Source organism: Neolamprologus multifasciatus, chromosome 11 (assembly GCF_963576455.1).
Source record: "Neolamprologus multifasciatus chromosome 11, fNeoMul1.2, whole genome shotgun sequence".
NCBI classification, from domain to species: Eukaryota; Metazoa; Chordata; class Actinopteri; order Cichliformes; family Cichlidae; genus Neolamprologus; species Neolamprologus multifasciatus.
The window spans coordinates 13,674,903-13,681,434 of record NC_140449.1 but is presented as its reverse complement, the minus strand read 5'-3'; the positions used below and the strand labels follow the sequence as shown (position 1 = coordinate 13,681,434).

Below are 6,532 nucleotides of genomic sequence, written 5' to 3'. Positions count from 1 at the left end.
AACAGCACAACAGCAGTGGCTTCAACATCGCTATGTGAGCTGATCTATAGAACGCATGTACACAAGCTTTATTCGCCTTTTCCTGCCACATCAAATACACATGTGCACATACTACCAGCTCCTTCTCTTTCCTCCCTGCTTCTTTTGAAGCTGAGGACAGACAGAGCTGTCTCTGTGTTTGGATTAAAGGGCTGCGACAGGAGCGGACACTTCCCTTCTCCTGTGACAGGGTGTAAGTGAGAGGTTCGCTGTCGCCAGTAAAATAAACCATGGGTGCATGTTGGTGACTTCCTGTTTGCCTTGTGTAAGCCAGACATGGGATTCTCATATGGCTTCTGCAACACGCTCACACAATGACAAGTTGTAATGATGAAATCCAACCCTGTGATAGTCTATGTAGCCCCCACCTCCCCCTGATCGGTGCTTTTTGTCTTTTTTGTTTGCTCTTGCAGCACCTTGTTTCTGAACATGCATGGCTGCCTTTGAAAGAGCACACTGTACGTGTACTGTCTGCAGGGAGGGGTGAGCAGTAGTTTTGCTTGTAGGGATCATGCAGCTATGTTTTTTTTTCACTTGCACTTTTAGTCATCTTAAAATCCGCTTCATTAGTGTGTCTAATGTGTATGCGTTCTTGCAGTAAGTGTAGGGCTGCACTTGCTCCTGCAGCTGTGACTGTTCAGAGATTGTGTGTGTGTGTGTGTGTGTGTGTGTGTGTGTGTGTGTGTGTGTGTGTGTGTGTGTGTGTGTTTTAGAGTGATAATTCTGCTGAGAGGCAGGCAGACAGTACAGGGGAGGGTGAAGGAGGAGGAGGAGGAAGAAGAGGAGGAGGAGGAAGACAATGTCAGCGCTGCAGTATGATCCTGTATCCATCAGGCTGCCTCCTGCAGTCACCGCTGCTTAAAATGCACTGCCACAAACACACACACGCATGCACACACAGGAAATGGCCTCATTCACTGTAGCACACAGTGCGCAGTTTCTCATTCCAGATGGGATTATGATGTTATTATTTCACAATTACACCAAATAACTATATTAACAACAGAACACAACCTGGGACTTCTCAATCAGTCACCTTCCCTTTATACAGAGAAGACTTTTCAACAACCCCCCTCCCCTGCCTGATACACCGATACACACCTCACCATTCCTGGTCTAACAACAGCAACAGGAGCCAGTCATTCACCTTAATATTCATCATCACTCCTCGTGCCAGCGAATTAGCCATTACAAGCATGATTTAATGATGTTTGTGCTGTGATGCTCCAACATTAATGCTGATCCGGTGACGTAACACAGATTTGCATTCTATTGGGAGTTTTTTTGTTTTTTGTTTTCCCTTCCTCTTTGCAGGTGGATGTTCTGGCCCCAACCGAGAACAACACTTCTAAAATAGCATTGAATGATCACTCATGTGGGTGGATCCACCCTCACTTCCCCTCCCCACCCTATGGAATTTGATAAGTTGGAGAGGAAAGGTGGCCGACCAAAACAGAACAAGAGAGAGAGAGAGAAAAGGGAGGGTGGGAGAGTAGGGGTAGAATGAGAGAAATGTGAATTTAAAAAAAAAAGGAAGGGAGGGGAGGAGTGTAAGCAGGAAATAGATGAGATCCAAAAGCAGTGTGAGATCAAGTCAACAAGACCGAGAAAAAGAGAGAGAAAAGAGAGTGTGTGTGTGTGTGTGGGGGGGGGGGGGGGGGCAGCAGCACTTCCTCCTGTATGGCAGTCACAATGAAGAAGTAAGAGAATATAATCTTCCTAAATTCAAAATCATACGCAGCTGGTCTGGCAACATTTGTTTCATCACCTAAGAAGACAGAAACGGGTGCAAAAAGCTGCGAGCGGGTCACACGCAATTTACCATGAGGAAGAAAGAGAAGTGGTTTCTGTACCAACAAGATTTATTTATTTCCAACCTGTAAAAGACATTTGATTTCTCTCCTGGTCTGAGGAGGAGTGTCATCTGAGTCCAGAAGATGGTGTTATTTATTTATTTCAAAAGAGAGAATGCGATATATCCCCCATAAATATTTTACATTCTACAGCAAGAGGTGGGCTTCCTCCTGCTGCTCACAGATACTGTATGTGCTCACGGGCTGGTTAGGCAACAAAGCATCCCTCCACACCCCCACCCACCTACCCCAGCACTCCCCGAGGTATCTCCTTGAGGGTTCTCCTTGCACTCCTCTGCCAGCTGACAATTAGCATGCAGTTGCTAATGCACTAGGAGCTAATTGAGCACAAGGGGGCTGGAGGTGTCAGTCACTGGAGACGGCTTGTATATGGGAGCATATACTAGCACTGCCATTTTAAGATAAGAAGGGATAAACTTGGAGAGGAATGTGGGTCACAGCATGAGGCAAATTAAAGTAAGACAGGTTAGCCCCCTACCAAAAATAGCAAATATTTATCACGTGTTAAATAGAGGAACAAAAAACAGATAATTTATTGCTTTGTGGGTGTGAGTCATATTTGCTGCTTACTGATGCTTGTAAATAAATTGTGGTTTTCACATTCACGTTCTCCTTTTATTTGAAACTCTAGTTAGGTAATACAAATAAATAAATAAACACTGATGCCACACACACTAATGTGAATCAGTGCTGGCTGGAGAACTGCACATCACTGTGTTAAAACCAGGGGTAGCTATTATAAGAGCTGCCCCGAGCTCTGTGTGTGTGTGTGTCTGCCACGCATGCACAAGTAGATATGCATGCAGCACTTTGGAAATGCATGCATGCACTGTTTATCTAGATGTGCCATCAGTGCAATATTTATCAGAAATCCAAATCCTTTTTTTCTAAAAAGGTGAAGGTTCATTTGGGTATATTTAAAAAAAAAAAAAGATTGGGTGCAGACTGAAGGGCAACAAACGACAGAGAAGCTTCTCTGCTGGCTCGTTCAGAGAGAAAAAGACAGAGAGGCAAAGAGGGGGGAGAGAGAGAGAGAAAAGAGGGAGAGGACACCTTGGTGATGTGTGTGTGTGTGTGTGTGTGTGTGTGTGTGTGTGTGTGTGTGTGTGTGTGTGTGTTTGGCCTGACATTCCCTCTGACTTGGAAAGCAGGAATGAAGAGAAAGGGAGGCTGTTTTAAAGACGGCTCTTCTCTAACAGGAAGTATCTGAACAGTGACTCACACGCTACATGGAGAGAGAGTATGGAGGCAACTACATGGAACTACATATCCCTAATGTGTGTGTATGATGAGCTATAAATATAAGTGGGATTGCATAAATATGCATAAAAAAATAACATGATAATAATGAACATCAATAGTGCTAGTGAATGTGTGCGCGCGCGTGTGTGTGTGTAAGGAAGTTTACATGCACTCTTGTGTTCTGATTAAATCAAATTTAAAAAAGGGTGCATTTTACTAAACAAATCTGTTAGCGTGTGCCAGAGGGGCTATCACTAATTCTCATGTGTTTAGCTCAGTAGATCACATTTCAACAAGGATATGATGCCTTACTCAAAAGCCTCAGTGTGCACGTTCTTTTGTATGCTCGCGTTTGGATAGGAGTACTGCCTAATTCTGAGGAATAAGCGATGCGTATCTGGCTTATGATACACAAATGTCAAATGTATATAAGGATGTGTGGATTTCAGCGTCAGCGTGTGCAAGTTCTCAGCACACCACCCCCCCCCTATGGAGCTCTGGGGGTTTGCCTATACTAAGAGCAGTGCCTGCCGTTACAATTCCAGGACTTGTCGCTGATAAGATGTCTGTGTATCTTAAGTCACTGGTACATCAGCAGTCAGCAACATGGCTCCCTCTCACTGCGTCGTGCTGAGAAAACAAGCCTGACCTCTGCGCAACACCCACAACAACACAGCAGAGTGACAGTTATTACACATGACTTCAGAGTACAATAAGCTACAGAGCATTTTGTTAGCAGTAGGGTTGATTTGCATAGCATTGTGGTGTTTATGCCTGGACAATTAAAAAAAAAAAAAAAAAAAACTTGCTCTGGTGGTTTAATGAAAAACATTTTTTAAAGGTCCCACACTGATGTACAGTTTTAAGTGTAATCACAATTGTTGGAACTGAATAAGCATGCGTGTCCACACTTTTCCACACCTTTGGGCTATCGCATTCATTTTTCATGCTTTTCCAGACTTTCCAGTCCTGCAAGGGAGGCTCTGTTTACTCGTTCCTGTCTCACATTTTTTGGGGCATGCTTAAAAACAAAGAGAAAAAAGTGAGCCAATTAATCAAATAATTTCATTTTAACTAAATTTCAAAAAATAGAACTAGCAGCGGTGTGTGTGTGTGTGTTTGTGTATGTGTGTGTGGGTGTGTGTGTTTGTTTATGTGTGTGTGTGTGTGTGCGCGCTGACAGTCATTGAATTTCTCTTATGTCTGTGTATTGGACTTTTTAGTATTGACCTCTCTGTGTTATTCTGTTTGTCTCTTCTACATGCGTGTGTATGTGTGTGTGTTTGTGCATGTGTTTGTGTAACAGGATTAACAACCTGCTTAACTTAAACCAGACTAGGAAAAAGAAGAAGAAGATACACATTGTAAGACTATCTTGCCAGTTTTAGATCTTTAAACTGAGGGCAAATTCTGCCTGTAAATCGCTTGTATAGTTACCGTGTCAGGCTTATACTGGCTTTTCCACAAGGACAAGTAAAACAAAACAAAACAAAACAATCAATGTTTAACAAGCAGAGAATGAGAAAATATGCTGGCAGCATATTATCTATGTGTCATTGTACAGTATGTAACAGCTTTGTTAAAAAAGGGAAAGAGGTTCTCTCAAGGTTAAACACACAATGTAGTTACTCAGATTTTGTTAACTGCAATATATATATATATATATATACTGCAATATATATATTCTCTATATCTCTATACTCTAGATCTCAACAACACCCTGGATCAACAGTCAATATAATCAGACTCGACGGGAGAAGAGTGAAATTTCATCGGCATCTTGTGTCTTTATGTGTCGCGGCATTAAAAAACAAAACAAAACAAAAACCTGAGCGTTTTTCTAAGAAGTGGTTGGGTTGGGCAGTTTCACACTCCTGACGCACTTTTTTGAGTCCTTAGCAGTATCAACAACTTTTCGCTGATGAGACAATAGCAGATAGTTCCATTTAATGCGGGAGAAACCATTCGGTTGGAGAAGAGGGGTGTCAGGAAATTGCCAAAACACTCACCCAAACACGAAGTCGAGCATATTTACTTTAAGTCACGAGCCTGTGTGATATGAACGGTAAGAGCTGAGTTTATACATGTGTTACAAAAACGAAGCACAAGCGTGATGGTCGAGTGAAAGCGGAGAGGAAACCTTGCTCCACCCCCCCTCACGGAACAGAATGGATTCGACCTACTCAATCATACTCTTCAGCATACACTGCAAAGAGCATGCTTTCACCTTTAGGATTGTCTGTGCTTCTTGAAGTCACCCTGGATTATTCTTTTGGATAACGCAGGTACGCACATCTCGTCTTTCCCTGCCTTTTAGACACATAGAAAAACACAGGGGCGATCTCGTCGGTGTTTGAATTTGGTTGTAGGTGGTATGCGATTGTCTGATCTAGATTTATAAATAGGTTACATGCAAGAAAGGGTGTAGTGGTTGGTTTAAATACATATGTATTTATATATATAACAGTGTGTGTGTGTATATATCGTGTATGGCTATCTCAATGTGATATAACCAGAAGTATGTACAAGTGTGTATAAATTCTCCACTCTTTACAGATTTACAGACACTGAGTGAGTCACAGCAGTTTGATGATACTTCGAATTTTTGAGACTCCTCGTACCTAATGTGATCCTTCAAAAAAAAAAAAAAAAAAAAGAAGGATAGAAAAAAGGGACTAAACCAAACTAACGCGTTTGAATAAAAGGTGGAGTACTTGGTTAATATGCTCCACCGACATCCTTCAGCTCAGGCAAACTTTCCATCAGCTCAACACACACACACACACACACACACACACACACACACACACACACACACACACACACCTCTTCCTTGAGTAATGTTTTGGATAATAAACTCTATCATTGCAGCATCAGAAACACAGATGGCAGCTGTAGACTTCTGAGTAGTGTTAAAAAAAAAGAGGCAGCTCAGAGGCTCAATACAGAAAACATCCAAGAGGAGGAGGAACAGTTTCTCTCTCTTTTTTTTTAGAGATTGTTTTATTCACACGGAGGGTGGAGGTGGACGTTAGGGAAGGGTGGGGGCAATATCCATATTAGGAAGCCGTGTCCTACATAATAGACATGGCACAACTGCCACTGAGCAAGGCACAGGTGCCGGGCAGCAGTCGGGGTCCGGTGGCTCTTTTAGACATTACATATGAGGATCTGAAACCGCTGGAAGCTCTCTGGTGTGTCGCGTTTCTTCTTCTTTCAATCTCTGCGCCTGCTGACGCTCTCACAATCTGCATGCGGAGTGTGTGCCCGTACGCGTGTGTGTGTGTTTGGGGGGGTGTTGAAGTACGGGGGGGGGGGGGGGGGGGTTGATCGTGTAGTTCGTGTGAGATAGTGTAAGTAGGGGCTACTACTTGCCC

The 6,532-nt window shown here is 43.0% G+C and overlaps 1 protein-coding gene across 3 annotated transcripts in view; it reads left to right on the top strand.

Annotated features, from left to right (window-relative positions):
* The first annotated feature begins 5,319 nt into the window (after positions 1 to 5,319).
* The window catches only part of LOC146507958 (zinc finger protein 516-like), a 47,404-nt gene continuing 46,191 nt past the window's right edge, over positions 5,320 to 6,532 (top strand). The window contains exon 1 of one of the 3 annotated variants that reach the window (XM_085176910.1): positions 5,320 to 5,440. The gene's annotated coding sequence lies outside the window, so the exon portion shown is untranslated. The other 2 variants (XM_085176909.1, XM_085176912.1) reach the window with 2 other exon arrangements.